Source organism: Dipodomys merriami, unplaced genomic scaffold (assembly GCF_024711535.1).
Source record: "Dipodomys merriami isolate MVZ:Mamm:240054 unplaced genomic scaffold, mDipMer1.0.p SCAF_40, whole genome shotgun sequence".
Taxonomy (NCBI): Eukaryota; Metazoa; Chordata; class Mammalia; order Rodentia; family Heteromyidae; genus Dipodomys; species Dipodomys merriami.
Window position 1 is genome coordinate 6,357,377 of NW_027205604.1, and position 12,607 is coordinate 6,369,983.

Genomic DNA, 12,607 nt, shown 5'->3' on the forward strand with positions numbered 1-12,607 from the left:
CAAGGCTTAACATTATTAAAGTTTTAAAACAGTAACTGATTAAACAAGTGTATATAGTACTTTAGGATACTAATTAAGATAGAAACCACTGTAGATGTCACTAAGCCTATTTGATTATAATGAAGAGTGCAAGAACACAGGAGCTTAGTATCTAAGGCAGTTTAAACATTTGGGAAACAAATACTAAACCACAAAGAATAACATTATAGTTTTACATACTTATTTAAAAGGTGATCTTGACATAAACAAACAAATGAAAAATGAATTTTGTTTAAAACTTGACAAGCTTAATAGAACACAGCAATTACTTTCATAGATGGGATACTGGTTTCACATTAGTATATTAATCTTCATTTTGGGGGTAAAAACCTTTCAATTAGTTTTTAAATTGGGAAAAATCTCTAGATTAATTTTTTAAAAAATAATAGTCAAATTAACTACATATCAAGTTCACTAGCTTTACTAATAAACTCTATATCATAAGAAATTAAGGCAGACTCATACAATCTGCTATTTACTGGAACCTTCTGTAGTTAATTTTTTTCCATTTTAGAACAAGCATTTAAGACAATTCTTACTTTTTAAAATCCTTTCTTATCTAAAGAAACCAGTTTGTGTTTCCTTAATTCCTTCCCAGTGCTTTCTTTACTAACTTCCCACTTTCTTTACATTTTCTTGTCTTCTTCCTGATTTCTTCTTTAGTTTGTATTTTGAATTCTTAAAAATACTTCTAATCTGGGCACTGGTGGCTCACACCTATAATCCTAGCTACTCAGGAGGCTGAGATCTGAGGATCACAGTTCAAAGCCAGCCTGGGCAGGAAAGTCTGTGAGACTCTTTCCTCCAATTAACCACCAGAAAACCAGTAGTGGCGCTGAGGCTCAAGTGGTAGAGCTCTTGCCTTGAGCTGAAGAACTCAAGAGACAGCGCCCAGGCCCAGAGTTCAAGCCCCACAACTGACAAAACAAAACAAAAACTAATGAAATCTACTCACTCTCTCCTTTCCTCTTCATTATAGTTCTGGAATTCTTTTTTTTTTTTTTTTGGGTCCAGTCGTGGGGCCTGAACTCTTGGCCTGGGCACTGTCCCTCAGCTCTTCAGCTCAAGGCTAGCTCTCTACCACTTGAGCCACAGCGCCACTTACGGTTTTTTTCTTATGTGGTGCTGAGGAATCGAAGCCAGGGCCTCGAGCATGCAAGGCAAGTGCTCTACCACTGAGCCACCTTCCCAGCCCCTAGTTCTGGAATTCTTAACCAGAACAATATGGCAAGAAAAGGACATTAAAGGGATCTGTTAGGTCTGCCCTGGAGAACAACCCCTCCCTACTTCCTCTTCACTGCCTGAAACCAGTAATCATCCAAGAAGAGAAGAAGAGAAAAAGAGAGGAGAGAGGAGAGAAATGAGAGAGGAGAAGGAGAGAGAGAGAGAGAGAGAGAGAGGAGAAGGAGAGAGAGAGAGAGAGAGAGAGAGAGAGAGAGAGAGAGAGAGAGAGAGAGAGAGAGAGAGAATGAGAGAGAGAGTCCTGTTGAGCCGGATTATATAGGGAAAGGCAGGAGGTGGGACCAGAGCCGATGGGGGACCTCTCACCCTGGTGGTGTGACCACGGTGGTTCAGGAAGTGTCCTCAGTGGATGAGGAAGTGACCTCAGAGCCTGGGATCCTTTGCTGACTCACAGTCAGGTGATTGGCAGTCAGGTGATTACTGGTTTGAGGCAGATGAAGAGGAAGCGGGGGAGGGGCTGTTCTCTTAGGCATACCTAACAGAATCCACATAGAGAAAGAAGAAGTTAAACTATCTCTATTTGATGATGACATGATTGTACACCTGAAGGACTCAAAAAACTCCACTCCCAACCGCCTAGAACTAATTGACCACTTCAGCAAAGTAGCAGGATATGAAATTAACCCACAAAAATCAGTAGCCTTTCTGTATGCCAACAACATATATGCAGCAAGGGAAATCATGAAAAAGAAAAACCATTTGCAATAGCCTCAAAAATACAATTTCTAGTAATTAACTAACCAAAGATATAAAAGATCTATTTAGTGACAACTACAAAGAAATCTAAAGAAAGAAATCAAAGAGGACACCAGGAAATGGAAAGGCCTTCCATATTCATGGATAGGTAGAATCAATATTGTGAAAATGGCTATACTGCCAAGAATGATATGCAAATTCAATGCAATCCCCATCAAAATCTCAATGATGCTCTTTACTGAAATAGAGAAAACATTCCACAAATTCATACAAAACAACAAAAGACCTAGAATAGTCAAAGCAATTCTAGGCAAAAGAAGCAATGCAGGCGGTACCAGAATACCAGATTTCAAGCTCTATGGTAGACCATAGTAACCAAAACAGCTTGGTATTGGCAAAAAAAAAAAGTCCCAAAGATCAATGGGACAGATTAGAAGACCTAAAAATAAAACCACATACTTACACTCATCTGATATTCAACGAAGGAGCCACAGACACACAGCGGAAAAAACACAGCCTCTTCAACTATTGGTACTGGGAAAACTGGGCAGCCACATACAGAAAACTAAAAGAGGATCCTTGCTTCTGACCATGCACTAACATCAACTGGATTAAAGACCTCAACATCAGACTGGAAACTGAAACTACTGCAAGACTGAGTAGGAGAGATATTAGAACTTATAAGCACAGGCAGGAACTTCCTAAATAATGTCCCAGGGGTACAACAGATAGGCAATAAACTCAACAAATGGGACTACATCAAAATAAAAAGTTTCTGCATAGCCAAAGACATAGCTACTAAGCCAGAAAGACAGCTAACCAATTGAGAAAAGACTGTCACCAGTAATACATCAGACAAAGACCTAATACCAATATACAGGGAGCTTAAGAAACTAATCCCTCCCAAACCTAATAAACCAATCACTAAATGGACAAGAGAGCTAAGGAGAGACTTCTCAGAAGAAGAGGTAAGAATGGCAAAGAAACACATGAGGAAATGTTCACTGTTCCTGGACGTAAAGGAAATGCAAATCAAAACAACCCTGAGAATACCATCTTACCCAGTTAGACTGGCTAATATTCTGAATTCAGACAACAAATGGTGGTGGGGATGTAGAGAAAAGGAACCCTACTGTACATCCACCATTCTGGAAAGCAGCCTGGAAGTTCCTCAAAAAACTGAACACAGACCTTCTCTACAACACAGCTACAACACTCCTAGGCATCTACCCTGAGCATCATGAACCAGGATATGACAAGGACACCTGCACCTCCATGTTCATTGCTGCACTATTTACAATAGCCACGATATCGAAACAACCCAGATGCCCCACATAGATGAGTAGATCCTATATACAATGGAATTTTACACAGCCATTAGAAAGCATAAAATACTGGGTGGAACTAGAACAAATCGTGTTGAGGGACTAGAACAAATTATGTTGAGGGAGGTAAGCCAAGATCAGAGAGACAAACAGCGCATGTTCTCCACCAAGTGGCTGGGCATCCCCCAAAACAGATTATCCAGAGGAGGCCCCGGGACTTGTTCACTGGAACTTTCCTTCTTGAGGGCCCTTCAAGAGGGAAATCAAACACTTACCTCACAGTGCCCAAAGGGAGTTGCTCACAGGAGAAGTGTCTGCTGGTGGGTGTAGGTGGTCCAGTGGCAAATGAGTTCCCATCTGCAGGTTGTCAGAGAAAGGGAGAGAGGAGATTTGGGGAGACAGTGGGTGTAAGGTTGGCCAATAGGAAACTGCTACGTGGTCTTCAGGTGGAAAAAGAAAAGTTTATTCTGAATTGTTCACCCCTTATGAGGTGGAGATGTGCAGAAGGGGTGGACATCTGGCAGGATTGGGGTTAATGTACGGACAGGGCAGGGAGGAGGAGTGGCCACAGTGGATGTGGATGTGACCTCAGAGTCTGGAAACCTCCTATGGTCTGAAAGTGGCATGATGGGGAGGTCCAGGATGTGACCTCAGAGGAAGGGGAGGTAACTTCCCCCAAGGGTGTTAGTCACCTGGGTGTGCAGGTGCTGTGTGGAGACTTCTGGGGAAGGACATGTGCAGCCCTTCGTGGAAAACAAAGGGGAATGTGCAGCCTGGCATGGAGAAAATGCTAGGCAGACCTAGCATTCCAGGCTTTTGATAGTTATAAAGGTGCTGGTTCTCTTCGGCTACTTCCTGCTGGCAAGGGGGTTGATGTTAGGATTAGAAGGTAGAGTTGTTTGTCTGGTCCGGGAGAAGGCAGCAGGTGGTAACTGTTCCTTGTTGGTGAATGCGTGTATGTGTCCTTGGATCAAATCTGAAAGAATCTAACAAGGCAGGGGCTCAGCAATAAGAAAATATATCAGAGGGCACACAAATGGCAGAAGGAAGGATTCAGGGTAGAAACTTAAAAATTGGATGACTTTGCTAATTTGGCTGTCTCCTGCATTCCAGGTAGTCCTGGAATTGGTAGAAAATGTCCACCACTACTTCTGACATTTGGTGACTAGGAAGGGGAGAGCATGGTAAACTGGTTAGGAATAAGCAGTCAAAAGCTGGGGCTAGATTGGAGTGGTTAAGGGCCTGATGGGAGGCCTTGGTAGATATCTGGATTACTGAATATGTATGGGAGACCCAAGAAGCTGCCAAGGCTAACAGTCCTAAGTCTAAGATTCACTTTAAGTTCCTGTCCAGTTAAAAGACAGGTATGAATATTAGATAGGCTGCTCATTAAGTATTTTCTTTTGATCTCCAAGCTCTGGTTAGTTGTGAAAAGGCAGGCACAAAGTGACTCCATTTAGAATGTGACATCATCTCCTCTTACCCCTCTCCTGGTCCCTCATCACCAGGACTGGCTTTGTTCCAGAGGTCTGCTCATTGCTGGATGGCTTGTCCCAGTTGACATTTTTTGTTCCTTGGCCTGGGTTGCTGGGATGGTTTATTCCAGTGTTAGCATTTTTGCTCAATGGCCTAAGTGCTGTCCCTGAGCTCTTTTTGCCCAAGACTAGTGCTCTACAACTTGAACCACAGTGCCACTTTCAGCATTCTGCTAGTTAATTAGCGGGAAGAGTCTCAGAGGGACATTTTTTGCCTGGCTGGCTTCAGACTGAGATTTTTAAATCAAGTGAGCCTTTGCCACAAAACCTTTGAAATTCCCAGTTAAAGCAACAAGGTGATTAAAAAGAAAGTTAAGCAGGACTTACCTGTAACTTGTTTAGAATTGACCAACAAATACTTGCAAGAGTTATTTATTTACAGGTCTGGCTAAATGTTACAGAGGCTAAAATCGGTAATGACAAAACTCAGTAGACATAGTGAGAGTTTTCAAACAGCAACTGATTAACTGAACATAGCACTTTAGGATACTAATTGAGATTAAGACATTGCAGATGTCCCTAAGCCTTTTGATTACGATGAAGAATATAGTGTAGTCAATGGTCCTTGTAGCTCTGCATCCAAAGTGTCTTACATACTTGGGAGGCACATATTAAAAACTTGACAAACATAATAGTGCACAATTCCTTCCTTCCTTCCTTCCTTCCTTCCTTCCTTCCTTCCTTCCTTCCTTTCTTTCTTTTGTTGTTGGTCATGGGGCTTGAACTCTGGGCCTGGGCACTGTTCCTCAGCTTTTCAGCTCAAGACAAGTGTTCTACCACTTGAGCCACAGTGCCACTTCCAGTTTTCTGATAGTTTGTTAGAGTTAAGAGTCTCATGGATTTTCCTGCCTTGGCTGGCTTTGAACTGCGATCTTTAGATCTCAGCCTCCTGAGCATCTAGGATTACAGGCTTAAACAATTAGTTTCATAGATGGACATAAAGAATGACATGCTAGTTTTACACCAGTGTATTAATCTTGACCTTATTTAAATCAGCTTGGTTACATACCAACTTTACTTATCACCTCTATCTTATAAATTTAAAACATACTCATACCATGCTGGTTTTACATCAGTATATTAAGCTTGACCTTAAAAGTATTTAAATTTAAAGTTAAATGTTAAGCCATGGTACACATGCTCACCTACATTGAGAGCAAATTGCATTATACTGAGAGATTAACTTTTTTTTCTTAAACTCTCCTTTTAAAGCTTTTCCCATTTTTTTTCTTTTACTACATCCCAAGAGGGACTTTTCAGGAATACTAATTTTATTACCCATATTATTGTCAGGTATTTCTGATAGTGGAAAGAAAACTTTACACTTAAATATATGATACTTAGTCTCAATTTTTAATAGTAGGGAGGACTGAAATTTTAAAGAAACCCTAAGTCCTCAAGAAATGTAAAATTTGTTATGCCAAATAACTCCTGATTGCAGTGCCGGATTACCTTGAACAAATTTACACAGACACAGACATATATGCATGTGCATGCACACACACACATACACATATACACACACTTGTGCACATAGGTTTTAAGGCATGCAAAAATGAATATTAGCCATAGACTCTTTTGGAAGCAACATGAATTATTTTGCCCAATATGAGAGAATTACATGGTTAGTGTTAGAAAACTTAAAATTTACAAGGAAATACTTTTGCCAATAAACAAAACAGCTAACAAGATCTAGGCAGTTAAGGCATATGAGCATACAAATTCACCTTTGAACACTTGACTTGGGTAGGTAGGGGTAGCAAGAAAACCCACCACATGGCCAAGATGGCAAAAAACAAGTCGGGATGGTAAGAAGGCTTGGTGAAGTTTTATAAAGTAAAGCAAGCAAGCAGATGGGGGCAGCGGGCGGTGGGGGGGGGGGAGGCGGGGGACTTCTACAATACGAGCAAAGTTAAAGTTAAGCAAGTAAGCAGGCAGACAGATAAGCAGAAAAGCCAGACACACTGTGAGAGTGCTCTCAAGAAGAGACAGAGAGACAGTTTTAGGTAAGAGAATTCAAGCCAGCATGGCTAGCCTTGAAGAGTGAACTTAGGGGTGTCCCCAGGCCCCTGCCTGTGTCTCAACTCTCAAGGGCACTAGCAGAGAGGCCCGGGGGGGGGGCAGTGGGAAGACAGGAGGAGAATGAACGCCTAACAAGACAAGGAAAGTTACCTTTCTAGAGGAGATAGATAGGAGCAGAGATGAGCAACTTGAATTGAAAAACTTCAAGGCCTTGCTCACCAGATCTTGTGGTGGGGTTTGAGGGCCGTCCTCAGCCTTAAGAGAAAATGAGTTTTAAGAATAACCGTACCCTTCTTCTTAGCATAGTGCTGATGTGCCCTGAGGTGATTGAGAAATTCATCCTGAATTTCATCAGGTCCTCTGGGTAATCTCCAGGTTCTCTGGTGACTTGGCAGGAATGGTTTGCCCTTGTGCCAGGGAGATAGGGAAAGTTGGACAAGATTGGCAGGGGGAAATACAAGCGCGGAGGCTAAGAAACACCTGGATGTATAGAACTTCTAACCATTTGCCATTGCAACAGCAAAAATTGTCCAAGTCTCTGAGAATAGTACAATCACAAGTCCCATTTTGGGGCCAATGAGACTGATTATCTAGTCTACGTATTGACCAGGCCTTATTGCAATAAGAAAAAAGAATAAGACACTTTGGCTTTACAGAGTCCTTAAGGGAAAATACATCTAGAGATCGTAGGAGGCAGCCTAGAAGGGTGTCCCGTTTCCGTGGCAGCACCCCACTGGAAACACAGGAATGAGTCTGGTGAGCACAAAGAGGTTACAGGAAGGAAGGGGTCCATAGCCTCTTCGGTCTCTTTAAAGCGAGGGCCAAATTTCTGAATCAGGCATTCCCAGAATGGACAGTGACCAGCAGAGGCCTTAGGAGCTCTCTGGCATGATACCATGTCTAAAAGACAAAGAGTCAAGGAACTTGTAGTCAAAACTCACCAGAAACAGAGGTGTGGTGGGAGAGCAGGGTGACATGGATTGTAGGCAACAGCAATGGTGAAAATGGGAAGCCCAGCATGGAGCTCCTGTGGCAGTTTGGGCCACGAAAGGATGTGATCGGGATGTGGATTCGCCTTCAGAAAGAGAAAAGCACAGGGAATTCGGCCATTCCTGACTCAAAAGCCCCTCCGGGTGTTCAGCACCATTATGTAAGGTTGGCCGATAGGAAACTGCCATGCAGGCTTCAGGTGGAAAAAGGAGAGTTTATTCCAAATTGCCAGTCCTCACAAGATGGAGGTGGGCAGAAGGGGTGGACATCTGGGGAGGGGGGGGGTTGAGGTTAATGCAGGGAGAGGGCAGGGAGGAGGAGAGGTGATGGCGGATGCGAATGTGACCTCAGAGTCTGGGAACCTCCCACCATCCAAGGAGCCATGCCGGGGAGGTTCAGGATGTGACCTCAGAGAAAGGGGAGGGAATTGCCCCCAGGGGACAGGTCACCTGGGTAAGGCAGGTGGCTGTGCAGAGACTTCTGGGGAAAGACATACGCAGTCCCACATAGAAAGCAAAGGGAGAGGGAGGGGAGTCTAAGTGCCCACTGGCATGGAGAAACGTGGGCCTTTGCCCAGGCAGACCCTAATAGCTGGCTAACAGCAGAGTTTACCAATCCAGTCAATAAGCAGCAGAATAAGCTGCCCACGTAGGCGGCAGAAGCGGTGGCCCAGTGAGGGTGGAGACTTCCAGTCACGCACAGGCCACAGTTTAGGGGTGGGTGGGGTGGGATGGATGGGGAGGGGGATTTTGCACCTGTTAGTAGTCTCGAGGGACTGTCTGGCTCTCTGAAAGCCGCTGTTTCAGAAAGGACAAAGAGGAGAGGAAGAAAGGGAGGAGGCGGGGGAGTGGGAAGGAGGTGGGGAGGGAGAGAGATTTCCAGTTTACCAGTAATTATAGACCTACGTCAAGGCCTAGCGTCCCTTACATGGCATTGAGGCATTCTGGCTGCTGTTGAGCTATAGCAAGCAGGAGGGACCGACTGGCTGTCAGAAGGCCGGAAGAAAAAGAGGGGAGACAGTGACAGTGTGTGTGTGTGTGTGTGTGTGTGTGTGTGTGTGTGTGTGTGTGTGTGTGTGTGTGTGTGTGTGTGTGTGTGTGTGTGTGTGTGTAGGAGATAGAAATACAGCATCCCCTACAAAGATGAGAGTCCTCAGGGAACACTGTTCCCTGTCAGCAACCCAGCTGTTAGGAAACTGAGTCACAGGGAAGGAGCAGGAAACAATCTCATCAGACCATGTCAACTCTAATGGAGAGTTGAAGCGGAATGCCATGGTGACCTGAGGAGAGTCAGGAGACAGGAGGCAATAGCGGCAGGGGAGGAGGGACCTAAGTAGGGTCATGGTTAGGGGGCAAAGTCACCGGGAGCTCCAGGGTTCAAAGAGTCTCCCAAGTTTATGGTGCAGGTCTGGTATGTCAGGTAACTATTCTTTAAGTCCTGGCCCTATCTGCTTCTAGTAATTCAGGAGCAGATCACCTGGGAATGGAGGTGAATTCCACGTTTAGATTAAGATTCTAGGCTGGAGATTAGGTTGAAGAATTTTGGAAAGATTTCCTGAAGAAAGGGGAGTCAGGGGCCAGGCCAAGGTACCAGAGCTGGGTAATGAGAACAGAGCAGATTCCCATTAATTATTATTTGCACCTGGTTCTTCTGACATCGTAGATATCTATGAATTTTCTCTGCCTATACGATTAGAGTTTGGCCATTTAAGGAATCATTTGTAGCTGAGTGCCAATGGCTCTCAAGGCTGATATTTGAGGGGATCACAGTATGAAGCCAGCCTGGGCAGTTAAATGGAGCTGTGGCTCAAGTGGTAGAACACTAGTCTTGAACAAAAGAAGCTCAGGGATGGTGCTCAGGCCCTGAGTTTAAGCCCCAAGACCATCAAAAAAAAAAAAAGATTGAAATTGGAAGCCAGCCTAGACAGAAAAGTCTATGAAACAAACCAACAACAACAACAAAAAGTGGTGGTGTGGTTGAGTGTTAGAGTTCCAGTCTTGAGCTAAAATACCAAATAAGAGCTCTAGGTCCTGAGTTCAAGCTCCAGTACTGGTATCAAGAGAGAGAGAGAGAGAAGAGAGAGAGAGAGAGAGAGAGAGAGAGAGAGAGAGAGAGAGAGCTATATATGTTATCTCACTATATCTATCTATAGATATATGTATCTCTACATATATAGATAAATAGATGAAGGGATGGCTCCTGATAGAGCTATCTCATCTATCTATAGATATCTAGATTAGATTATAGAGATAGATAGATAGATAGATAGATCTATAGTGCTGTTCCTGTGGCTTGTACTCAGGGCTTTGAGCTCTCAGTCGGCTTTTTCACTCAAGGCTAGCTCTCTACCACTTGAACCACACTTCCACATCCTGCTTTTTGCTGTTTAAATGGAGATTGAAATCTCAGACTTTTGGGGAGCCTTGGAATTTCAGTCCTCAGGTCTGAGTTTTCTGAGCAGCTAAGATTACAGAGGTGAGCTGCCGGTGTCAAGATTATCCCAGTGTTGCTTTGAGTGATGATATTCTCCACAGTTCCAATTTTTATTTTCCTCATCCTTGTAATTCCTGCTTTCCTTAACAGATTACCCTCTATTACCCTCCCAGAAATGGTCTTCTGCCAGGTGCTGTGTGAAATCCTTTGGTACCACCTACTTGGGAGCTGAGATATTAAGACAGCTACTTTGAGACAAGTGCTTTCCCCTCCCTAGTCCCTTCCTTCTACAGCCTATTGATACTCATTTGAGTGAATTTATGCCAGGCCCTGGGTGGCTCATACCTGTAATACTTGCTACTCAGGAGGCTGAGATCTGTGGATCATGGTTCAAAGCCAGCCTAGACAGATAAATAAGTCCAAGAGACTCTTATCTCCAATTAACCAGCAAAAAAGATATGTGGCTGAAGTGGTATTCCTCCAGCCTTGAGCATAAAAGCCAAGAGTGAACATTAGAACTTGAGTTCAAGCCCCAGTACTGGTACACACACACAAAGTCAGTTCATCTCATCTATGTTAGACAGCCATTTAGAACTGTCTGCTTCCTCTCAGCCAGGCTGTGTTCTCTAACAAAGTTTCTTCATCACTCATAATCATCTATCATGTCTAGTCTATTCTTCAACATGTTTGCTTCTTGAAAGCAGTCCCTTATCCAAGCTCAGGACAGTTCCGATCAGAAAGGCACTGAGTCAAGGTTGGCTCGATTTCCTCAGTGATCCTCACCTTGCCCTTAGCAGTGCCTTGGGAGTTCAAACCCACACTTTATGTTGCCTTTTCAGACATTGTTGTCTAATAGGCGTGGGGTTGGGGCTGAGGCATTAGTAATTTCTAGAAGCCTCCAGGTGATCTAACCTGCTGCTAACTATAAGAACCATTGGCCTGTGTGATAGAATAAATCTTCTGAGTGATCTGTTACGTACCCCAGAGGTTTTATATTCTCACAGTAATTTAGGGAAAGGAGGCTGGATTTGTTATTTTTAGCATGTGGAACACACACACACACACACACACACACACACACACACACAGGGAAAGGAGGCTGGATTTGTTATTTTTAGCATGTGGAACACACACACACACACACACACACACACACACACACACACACACACACACACACACACACACACACACACACACACACACACACACACACACACACACACACACACACACACACACACACACACACACACACACACCCCAGATCAGAGTGATGTAATAACTTTGCATTACACAGAAGACTTGGCCAGTGGTGGAAGTCAGATCTGACTCTCATTTTGGAGCTGTTTGTCCTGCTCTCCAGTGGAGGGGAGCCAGTCTGGGTGTTGTTGAGTCACAAGGCAGGGAGCATTGCCCAAATGGCTCGGTTGTATAACATTGAGAAAATGTGCTTCTGGCTTTTGTTTCCCTCCAAGAATGAGCTTGGAAGGAAGTCAGCCCACACAAAGGCTGTCTGTATCTCCCTGGCTTCTGCATTTGTAGGGTGATTTTGTTTTTCTCTCTAGGCAGAGCACTTAATCTTACTTTCTTTAAGGTTTTGCTATTATCTTCCTCCTCCTCCTCCTCTTCCTCCTCCTCCTCCTCTTCCTCATCCTCTTCGTCCTGTTCCTCCTTTCTCCTCCTTCTCCTCTTTCTCCTCCTCCACCTTCTCTTCCTCCCCCTCCTCCTCTACTACCTCTTCCTTCTCCTCCTCCTCTACCACCTCTTCCTCCTCCTAGTCCACCACTTCTTCCTCCTCCTCCTTTTCCTCCTCCTTCCCTTTTTGGCTGATACCAGAGTTTGAATTCAGGACCTTGAGCTTTTTTGGCTTCATTGCTAGGCTGGTGCTCTACTCTTGAGCCATGCCTCCAGCTGGAGAGCTTGGTGGGAGTGGGTTTGCTAGTTATTTTGGAGATGGAATCTTATACATTTTTTCTGCCCAGGCTGCATTTGAGCTGTGATCCTCTGGATCTCAGCTTCCTGAGGAGCTAGGATTACTGGTATGAGTGACTAGCACTCGGCTTTATGTTTTTGTTTGTTTTTTGAGACAGAGTTTCACTATACTTCTCAAGTTGGCCTGGAACTCTTGATGCTCTTAATTCAGTACTAGGATTACAGGTGGGCACCACTGTGTCAGGTCAAAAATCTTGACATAACCAAAAATTGAATAACCATCGAATTGTGTGTGTGTGTGTGTGTGTGTGTGTGTGTGTGTGTGTTTCAGTACTGAACTTGAACTCAGGACCTTGTGTTCATTGATCTTTCTTACTCATGGTTAGTGCT

The 12,607-nt window shown here is 44.0% G+C and overlaps 1 protein-coding gene and 1 long non-coding RNA gene across 2 annotated transcripts in view; one reads left to right on the top strand and one right to left on the bottom strand.

Annotated features, from left to right (window-relative positions):
* The window catches only part of Nceh1 (neutral cholesterol ester hydrolase 1), a 57,855-nt gene that overhangs the window by 17,633 nt on the left and 27,615 nt on the right, over positions 1 to 12,607 (top strand). The window lies entirely within an intron of this gene.
* Positions 1,588 to 7,096, bottom strand: LOC138806532 (uncharacterized). Its single transcript, XR_011365909.1, has 4 exons — positions 7,010 to 7,096; positions 4,786 to 4,889; positions 3,578 to 3,659; positions 1,588 to 1,756 (listed from the first exon to the last, which is right to left on the bottom strand). It is a non-coding gene; the product is annotated as an uncharacterized lncRNA (long non-coding RNA).